The sequence below is a fragment of the Peromyscus eremicus genome, chromosome 4 (assembly GCF_949786415.1).
Source record: "Peromyscus eremicus chromosome 4, PerEre_H2_v1, whole genome shotgun sequence".
Lineage (NCBI taxonomy): Eukaryota > Metazoa > Chordata > Mammalia > Rodentia > Cricetidae > Peromyscus > Peromyscus eremicus.
The window spans coordinates 31134140-31144630 of NC_081419.1; the positions used below are offsets into that span (position 1 = coordinate 31134140).

Here is a 10491-nt window from a genome sequence, read left to right on the forward strand (position 1 = left end):
TTCTATTTTTCTATTTTGTTTTTGTTTAAGCTGATCTAGAACTCACAACCTTCCTGCCTTGGCATCTGTAGTCCTGGGATTACAAGCCCACCACCAGGCCTACCTGGGACCCTGTCATTCTAAAACTGAATCATATGCTAGCACTTTGAATTCAGCTTGACATTTAGGCAGGCACTCTGCAAAGCACGGTCCATAAAGACAAATACTCAACCCTTGTACACATTAATATTAGTTACAGTAAATGCTAAAATTACATATTTTAGCATTACCTGTTGGAGACTGACCCAGGACTGTTTGACCCAGGACTGTTGTGTCTTGAGTTTTCTGCTTCGTGAAGTCTTGCAAAAACAGGGCGTCCTTGGCCTAACCACCAAATTTACGTTTAGATAAACCACTTGGCATAAACTATAATCGGCCAGCTGCAGAAGCCTGGGACAAAAGAAACACCCTACCCTGACCACCTTGACTTCTTCTCAAGAAAATTTTTCCACTCTCCCTGCTCCCCCTCCCTGCCTGAAATCCTGCTTATAAGCTGCAACATCCTGCCAATAAACGAGACCTTGACGTGACTCAGACTGACTCTGTCTTTCTTTATGCGCCTGGTCTCCTTCTTCTCTCGCCCCCATTGGCTTTCAGGTGGTTCCCTTCTCGAGACCCTCGAATAACCTGACCTGCTGGACGGGTCAAGTGGAGCCCAACGTGGGGCTCGAGGCACGGTGACCCATCCGATGACAGACGAAAGAAGGTCCGGCCGGACATACATATTTTGGTAGAGGCGCCCGGACAGCATCACTCGTGCGACGCGGGCTACCTTGAGGTAAGACTTGTCGTCCTATAAGCCATGGGCAAAGTTTTGACTAAAGAAGCTCTCTTCATAAAAGAGATGCAGGATAGTCTCAGGAGGAGGGGAATAAGAGTAAAAAAGAAAGATTTAATAAATTTTTTTTTTGTTTGTTTTTGTTTTGTGGAGGAGAAATGTCCCTGGCTGGTTATCAACGGCACAGGCATTCACCCCCTGACTTGGAATAAAGTAGGAAAAGATATTAATAAGATACTCAAAGATGGGGAAAACATCCCAGATGCCTTTTTTAGTTTTTATGGTGTGATTAGAGATGTTCTAAAGGAAGCAGAGGGAGACGGGCGTGTTTCACATTTACTAGCCCTTACAGAGGATTTTCTCTCAGACTCCCCCTGCCTGACACCCAAAGGTCCAGAGGTTTATTGACATCTACCGGTAAGAGCGCTCTCTGTCCTGTCTGTGTCTCTCTGTCATGTTACTTTTGTTTTGTACCGGTCGATCGATTTGTACTTCGCAGGCTCTCACTGGGGCAGACGTGTCCGGACAGTGAACCTGGCGGTGAAGGGAGACGTCCCAGAGCCCTAAGGCCACCTCAGAGGTGACCATTTGGTTTAGGAGCATCTTTGGGTATCTTCCCCCACGGTGGGAGGAAGTGCCACTTTGTATTTTGTTCCGGGAAATTGTCAGAGCCATTTTGTGAGGGTTTTTTTTGTATGTTTTGTTGTGATCATTGTTACTTTACTCTCTCCTTCTCTTCCAAAAAAAAAAAAAAAGGTGCATGTCTGACTGACAGGGATGTGGAAACCCCCTGATGTCTGTATGATCAAGGACAGAGATCCTCGAATCTGGATTGTTTTTGGTGTGATTGAGCCTGGAGGGTTACCTCCCCCCCCCCCCCCAGAGCACATCAGGCTGTCATTGTTCTTGGAGCTTTGTTGGTTGTCTTGTTGGGTCAAAGTTTTTTCGTGTGCCCTTGGTCTTGTGTGTAATGTATTAATTGTTCTCTCTGTTGACTTGACTGTGACGGACGCTATGGGACAGTTCCCTTCTTCTCCACTAGACCTTTGCCTAGCCCACTGGAAGGATGTGTGAGCCACAAAAGAGGGAACTGGGTCCCCCACTCCCACTCCCCGACTGAACTGAGACAAACAGGTAGCTCCTGCCAGGTGGGGCTTGCATACTGCAAGAGGGGCTTGCTGGCTGTGAATGAGGCCATCGTCTCAGTGCTGATGTTCCAGTTCTTGGATTGTCTGTGTAAATGTTATTTGTTTCTGTCTACTAACCTCCCTTATTTTCCTAGAGGAAGAGGAGGAGAGAGAGGCATAGCAAAGGCCACCTCCGTCCCTCCCTAGCTCTCTTGCTATCAGGACTGCAGCCAGCTGGCTGCTCTCAGGAGGGTGGGGGTGCGTGCTCTCGGTACAGGCGGGCAAAGACGGGAGCTCTGGACAGGGCAATGGGGACTGCCTGCAATTGACAAAAACTGTGTGAACACTGAACAGAGAATCTGACTTTAGTCAGAGGAGTTAACAAAAACTTTTTTTTTAGGAACACTGGCAGCCAAGGACACGCTCTATGCCCATTGCTCCCCCTCCCTTCCTTTACTGTGATAACTTCAAGGTCTCCTCTGCCGGCCAGCCACTTCTCTTGTTAACCCTTCTCTGTCCTGATATTGCTTAAAAAGAAATGTTAAATTATCAGTTCAAGATACTGGGAAAATTATGCTTTTGTTTCCACAGGAAAAATAAAAATTGACATGGGTTTTGGTCATTTGAGTTCAGTGGATTACAAATACTTGCCATCATTTAAGAGAATTGGTTTCAAATTATTGCTGGTTAAGATAAAAAAAATGTTTTTATAAAAAATGACTTGAGATATATATAAAAAAATGAAATATGTTTCAGATTTCTTTGTCTTGCTGTTCTGCTGTTACATTGAGACTCCAAAGGGTCATAGTTGTAAAAATGTCTGTCTACTCTACAGGTATGAATGAAAAATGTGGCCACATGTATGTTTGGTTTTGAATGTCTGAGTTTGCATGTCCTTTGTGTTAAGGAACACAAGTTAATACTAGTCATCTGGCTATTCAGATACTAGTTTAAAACATAAACTGTTCTATTTAAATAAAAAAAAACTGAGAGGTATATTTGACTAATATATTTATAGGAGAACAAATTGACCTGGTTATTGTTACCAAACTTAGAGATATTTTTAAGATTGGGCCTAGATTTGTTTGGCTCAGATACATTTAATAGATAATGGTCCTCAAACCTGTCAAAGATCTGGTAAATATGGCATTTACATTATTTGATAAAAAGCTTACTGGGCCGGGCGGTGGTGGCGCACGCCTTTAATCCCAGCACTCGGGAGGCAGAGGCAGGCGGATCTTTGTGAGTTCGAGGCCAGCCTGGTCTCCAAAGCGAGTTCCAGGAAAGGCGCAAAGCTACACAGAGAAACCCTGTCTCGAAAAACCAAAAAAAAAAAAAAAAAAAGCTTACTGTAGCAAACAGAGACTCCAAGCTCCCCAGCTCCTAGCAATGACTCCCAAGGAATGGCCAATTCCCCTACGCTATGTCAAAAGTATGTAGCTCAGTCTATCGATCCAGTGAGGGTCCAATACCCCGAAGTCTATATTATACATTATGTGGATGATTTGTTAATAGCAGGGAAATCTGAAGAAAAAACACAAAATGTAGCTCAAAAGATAATTACCACACTTCAAGACCGAGGATTTCATATAGCTCCAGAGAAGATACAAACCCAATACCCCTTCCTGTTTTTAGGGTTCGAGTTACACCTGGACTCCCCTGTGCTTTTCATAGATGGGTCAAGTAATGGTAAAGCTGCTTATGTCCTCAATGGCCAAAAGAACGTTATGACAACCCCTTTCAAGTCAGCTCAGCTGGTGGAGCTGTATGCTGCCCTTGCTGTCTTTAAAAATTTGAAGATTGCCCCTTTAATTTGTATTCAGACAGTAGATATGTGGTAGGGGCTTTACAGGCTTTAGAAATGGTCGCAATAATCCAACCCATTACTCCCACCTTCCAAATGTTTTCTGAATTACAAAAATTAATCCGACAGAGGTCACTACCCTTTTATATTGGCCATATTCATGCCCACACAGGCCCACCTGGACCCCTAGCTCAGGGAAATGAACTTGCCGATTCTGCTACACGTTCTATCTTGATTTCTCATTTGGAACATGATCAGGTAGCAGCCGCTCGTGAGGCACACTGCCTTCATCACCTCAATGCTCAAACTTTGAGACTAAGGTTCTCAATCACTAGAGAACAGGCTAGGGAAATTGTAAAAAGCTGCAAAAATTGCCTGATGCACTTACCTGAACCTCGTTATGGAGTGAACCCCAGAGGGCTTATACCTGGACAACTATGGCAGATGGATGTCACCCATGTTCCTTCTTTTGGCAAATTAAAGTTTATACATGTTACTGTAGATACCTTCAGTGGATTTATTTGTGCCTCCACTCATAGTGGAGAAGCCACCAAAGATGTTATCAATCATATGTTTCATGTCTTCACAGTGCTGGGTCAGCCGAAATGTATAAAAACTGATAATGGTCCAGGATATACTAGTAACAAATTTAGACAATTTTGTTTACAATTAGGAATTAAACACATCACTGGAATATCCTATAACCCTCAAGGCCAGGGTATCGTGGAGAGAGCTCACCAAACTTTAAAAAATACTCTTAATAAACTCAGCTCACAAGAGACACTATTTCCCCTTAAGGGAAACCACAAAGCTCTGCTTTCTCACGCCCTATTCGTATTAAATTTTCTGACATTGGACGCTTTCGGAAAATCTGCGGCTGAGCGACACTGGCACCCAGAAACCAAACAAGGATATGCGCAGGCCCTTTGGAAAGATCCAATAGCCAAAAAATGGGGCAGTCCTGATCCAGTTATAATCTGGGGAAAGGGGTCTGCATGTATTTATGACTCCAAGGAAAATGGGGCTTGTTGGCTACCAGAAAGACTGATTAAGCCTTACTCTACACAGATTGCCTCCCTAGACTAAGGAAAAAATAACTGTTATGTCCAGGACACAACCCTGAGACAAAAATTCTCTCTTTTTCTTTCAGAAATGCCTCCGGCTTGGAAAATAAAGAGAGCCACGGACATCTCAATGGCAGGACCTGTTCGTCGCGGGCCTCGGAAAACCAACCCCTGCTTCATCGTTTGCTTACTACTCTTCCCCCTTCCCCTCTCCTGCATCTCCAAGGAAAGCCCCCATGCTATTAAAAAGCTTACCTGGTGAATTTTCACAGTAACGGGGGAGGAGGTCTGGAGGGTTACTGCAAACCATGCTCCCTATTCCTGGTGGCTGTCACTCACTCCTGACTTCTGTCAGCTGGCTGCAGGATTGGATTCTTGGGATATACCTACTATTGGCCAACACCAGTTAAATGGTACAGGAGGTCAAACGATTCCAAACTGCCATTAATTTCCTCACAGTCCTAAAACCACTTGGACAAGCCCTTGTGGGACAATCCATGATAATAACCCTGCCGTGATGACTGCCCCAGGCTGTGTTAGTCCTACAGCTCATTGTAGGTTAGCACAATCTGACTTTTATGTCTGCCCTAAGGATGGTAGAAGCCGAGCCACGGCTGCCAGATGTGGGGGATTCGAGACCTTCTTTTGTGCTCGATGGGGTTGTGAAACTACAGGGACAGCTTACTGGAAACCAGCTTCATCTTGGGACCTTATTTCAGTTACAAGAGGATACAGTAAGCCTAGCAGGAATAGACGTTTTTACTTTAGCTCTTATACTTGGACAGCCTATAATCACGGGCTATCATAACCTTCACCCCTCAGGGTAGGGCGAATTGAGAATGGCCCTCAGGAAAAACATGGGGACTCCACTAGTATCTTGATGGCACAGATAAAGGAGTCATTTTCAAGATCTTGCTAACAATAGAAAACCTGTACCCAACTTAGTTCTCTCTGACCAAAAGGTTCCCTCCAATCATGAAAAGGTGCCATCACCTCCTCCTCCTCCCCCCTCACCTCATCTTCGTCCCTTTCCCTACCATACAAGCACCGTGACTACCATCGTAGACTCCACTAATGGAACTCTCCTTACTCCCTTTGGGGGAACAGGAGATAGATTGTTTAAATTGGTCCAGGGAGCTTATCTGGCCCTAAATGCCACAAATCCAAACAAAACCTTGGGTTGCTGGCTCTGCCTTACCTCTAGTCCCCTTTATTATGAAGGAATCGCCTTTCAGTCCACTGCCAATAACCTCACTTCCCCGAGCAATAGGTGTCAGACTAAGCCACATAAACTAACACTCCCTGAAGTCTCCAGACGAGGTTCTTGTTTGGGCAAAATTCCATCGACCCATAGCCACCTCTGTAAACAAACGTTGACACCCTATAAAGGGAGCTATTATCTCAAAGCACCCAACGGGTCCTACTGGGCCTGTAACACAGGACTGACCCCTTGCATATCTGCTCAGATATTTGATGATTCCCATGAATTCTGTGTACTGGTTCAGTTGTGGCCTTGTGTCACCTATCATGAAGAAAGCTCGGTTATGGAATTCTTCGAGCAAAGGAGTAGATACACTTGAGAACCTGTGTCATTGACTATAGCCCTCTTGTTGGGTGTTGGAGGCATTGCTGCGGGAATTGGTACAGGGACCACCGCCCTTGTACAAAATAATCACTTGATGCAGTTACAGATGGCCATGACCACCGATCTAGAGGCTATAGAAAGATCCATATCAGCCCTTGAAAGGTCCCTCACTTCACTTTCAGAGGTAGTACTACAAAACAGAAGGGGTCTAGATCTGCTGTTCCTAAAGGAGGGAGGTTTATGTGTCGCCCTAAAGGAAGAATGTTGCTTTTATGCAGACCATACTGGTATTGTCAGAGAATTCATGGAAAAATTAAGGGAAAGGTTAGCTCAGAGAAAAAGGGAGTTTGAAAATCAGTGCGGATGGTTTGAAAATTGGTTGCAAGGATCCCCCTGGCTCTCCACCCTGTTACCCACTATTTTAACTCCTTTGATTATTCTTCTCCTCCTCATCACCTTTGGCCCCTGGGCTTTTCAGCGGTTGACTCGATTTATCAAAAATCAGATTGATTCGGCTTTACCACAGCATATTTCAATTCACTATCACAGACTAGACACAGAGGAGAGCGGCCCGGAGCCCCCCCAAAGACTCAGGTTCAATGTCCTTGGGTCCTAACATCCCTTGGACCACGATGAAGATGCCCCACACAGACCCCTCGACTCGGGCGAGGCTGCCCCTGTGTGAGGGAAAGCTCTAGGCATGACTGGAGTGCAGCTGTGACTGCACAGGCTGGGTACATGGGTGCCCTAATATCCCGAGAGCCTGGATTACATGCCCCGTTGCATAATGGTTGTGCGGTAGCAGTCTAACGCTCAGCGCTTGTCTATTTCCATTCCCTCCGAAAAACCGCACAGTCCGCCGATTCCCGCACAACGGGGACGCCTGTAGTGTTTGAATCTGGGGAGATGCTGTCTCCCGGACCTCTTTCTCATAGCATAGAGGGACGGGGCCCCTGTGATCCTCCAGAAGCCATTACTTCGGACCCCCAGACCTCTTAAAGCTCGGCCACAAACGTGGTCTATTTTTAAAGAAAAGAGGGGGAATTTGTTGGAGACTGACCCAGGACTGTTTGACCCAGGACTGTTGTGTCTTGAGTTTTCTGCTTTGTGAAGTCTTGCAAAAACAGGGCGTCCTTGGCCTAACCACCAAATTTACGTTTAGATAAACCACTTGGCATAAACTGTAATCGGCCAGCTGCAGAAGCCTGGGACAAAAGAAACACCCTACCCTGACCACCCTGACTTCTTCTCAAAAAAATTTTTCCACTCTCCCTGCTCCCCCCCCCTGCCTGAAATCCTGCTTATAAGCTGCAACATCCTGCCAATAAAGGAGACCTTGACGCGACCCAGACTGACTCTGTCTTTCTTTATGTGCCTGGTCTCCTTCTTCTCTCGCCCCCATTGGCTTTCAGGTGGTTCCCTCCTCGAGACCCTCGAATAACCTGACCTGCTGGACGGGTCAATTACCTATTTGTCTTAGTTAGGGTTACTATTGCTGTGAAGAGACACCACAACCACAGCAATTTTTAGAAAATATTTAATTGAGGTGGTGGCTTGAGGTTTAGCTCATTACCATCATGGCAGGGAGCATGGCAGCATGCAGGCAGACATGGTGCTGGAGAAGGAGCTGAGAGTCCTACATCTCGCAGGTAACAGAAAGTCAACTGTGACACTGGACTTGAGCCTCCCACAATGACACACTTCTTCCAACAAAGCCATTAATAGTGCCACTCCTTATGAGCTTATGGGGGCCAATTACATTCAAATTACCACAATATTACATATTATAAAAATTTCTTGGAATTCCATGAATCTCTTTATTTTGCCAACAACTGTATAAGACTTAAGTCTTATCCCTACAGGTGAAGAAATCAAAGTATAAAGAGACAATCTGAAATCAAGCGGCCACACAAAGTACCTCTGATAGCATGCTCTTCTCTCAACCACAGAACTAGTGTCTCCAAGCTATATTCTCTGCTTAAAGGGGAGTCTTTCTTTAGATATGATTAGGAAATGCTACACGTTGGGTGGGCTTTTAGACAGTCATTATGTCCACCAGCACAATGAGAGTCTGAGAGGCACTACAGGGAAAAATTAAGTACACATTAAAATTTTTAACTTTAGGCTGGACATGGTGGTGCATACCTTTAACCCCAGGAAGCAGAAGTCGGCAGATCTCTGTAAGTTTTAGGCCTACCTGGTCTACATAGTAAATTCTAGGCCAGCCAGGGATACACGGTGAGACACTGTCTCAAAGATAATTATAAAAATAAGTTTACTTTATTCAACCTGAAATTTGGAAGACTAATATAGTCAATCATTATTATCAAAAACCAGGCATTAAAAACTTAGACAACTTTTTGCCCGTGCGCTGGAAGACGAGGCTTCCAGGTAGCGACCGCACTGCGTCCCAGGCTCCAGACAGCTCGAGACCAGAGCCCCGCACCTCAGTGCAGCCATGAGTACCGAGGTGAAGGTGACGGGCCAGAACCAGGAGCAGTTCCTGCTCCTTGCCAAGTCGGCTAAGGGGGCCGCGCTGGCCACACTCATCCATCAGGTGCTGGAGGCCCCTGATGTCTACGTGTTTGGGGAACTGCTGGATGTGCCCAATGTTAGAGAGTTGGCAGAAAGCGACTTTGCCTCCACCTTCAGGCTGCTCACAGTGTTTGCCTATGGGACCTATGCTGACTACTTAGCTGAAGCCAGAAACCTTCCCCCACTCACCAAGGCTCAGAAGAATAAGCTTCGACGTCTGTCAGTTGTCACTCTGGCTGCCAAAGTCAAGTGTATCCCGTATGCAGTGTTGCTGGAGGCCCTTGCCCTTCGGAATGTGCGCCAGCGGGAAGACCTCGTGATTGAGGCTGTCTATGCCGATGTCCTTCGTGGCTCTTTGGACCAGCGCAATCAGCGGCTAGAGGTTGACTACAGCATTGGGCGGGACATCCAGCGCCAGGACCTCAGTGCCATTGCCCGAACCCTGCAGGAGTGGTGCTTAGGCTGTGAGGTGCAAGTCAGCTGTGCCAACCAGCACAAGGAGCAGCAGCTGGGCCTGAAGCAGCAGATCGAGAGTGAGGTTGCCAACCTTAAAAAAAACCATTAAAGTCACAACGGCAGCAGCTGCTGCAGCCACTTGTCAGGATCCTGAGCAACACCTGACAGAGCTGAGAGAACCATTCCTGGCACCACCCAGCGCCAGCCCAGCAAGAAAGCCTCAAAGGGCAAGGGGTGAGCCCGAGCGGGGAGCGGCTTGTGTCTGGGTACCCCACTTTTACCTCAGGGACGTCAGCCTGGCTGCTCCACCTGCTTTAGTCATTTGCATGGGGTCGGGAATGGGGGTGACCTCCAGGAATTAGGAGACCCCTTGCATCCCCTCTCTCTCTCTTCCCCTTGCCAGACTCCGAGGGAGCGCCAAGATTTGGTCCAAGTCGAACTGAAAGGACTTGTTTCTTCCCTGGGAATGTGGGGTCCCAGCTGCCTACCTGCCTACCTCTTAGGAGTCCTCAGAGAGCCTTCCTGTGCCCCTGGCCAGCTGATAATCCTAGCTCATGACTTTTCATCTCCTCCACCCCCAGGCATAAGCCACACCCTCTGTAGGGAGAAGGCCAGTACCGGTCACGTTCTGTTGGTACTTGTTATGTGTTCCATTGCCTCTTCCTGCCACGCTTGCGTTCATCCTTCTTCACTCAGCTCCGTTTCTGCCCGTTACCCATGTCCTTGAGCAGGCTGGCAGTCCTCTGGAGGGTGATGGCTCGTCACTACCCACAGGTGTTCTCTACCATGTCTACCCCTGCATGCCTAATCTGCAGTTCCTCTTCCCTCCCTGTGCTTATTGGGCTGCATCTGAAAAGCCATGGGGAAGGGTGTCCTCCACCTTCATCCCAGCCTTAGAGTTCTGGAGCCAGTCTGCCGTTCTGGGAGTCGCTGGACACTTTGATCCCAGAATCCCATCACACTACAGTTGTTTCTTGTCCTTTCTCGTCTTCTTGAGCCTGGGAACACTGCTGCTTCAGTGGGCCCAGAGCCTGAGAACAGCTATTTTTGAGATGTTAAGAAATGTTTCTTTGTTAGCTAATCATCTTAGGAGACCCAATGGA

The 10491-nt window shown here is 46.8% G+C and overlaps 1 pseudogene; it reads left to right on the forward strand.

The window, feature by feature from the left end:
- Positions 1-8775: 8775 nt before the first annotated feature.
- LOC131909137 (COP9 signalosome complex subunit 7a-like) lies at positions 8776-10151 on the forward strand (annotated as a pseudogene).
- The last annotated feature ends 340 nt before the right edge of the window (positions 10152-10491 follow it).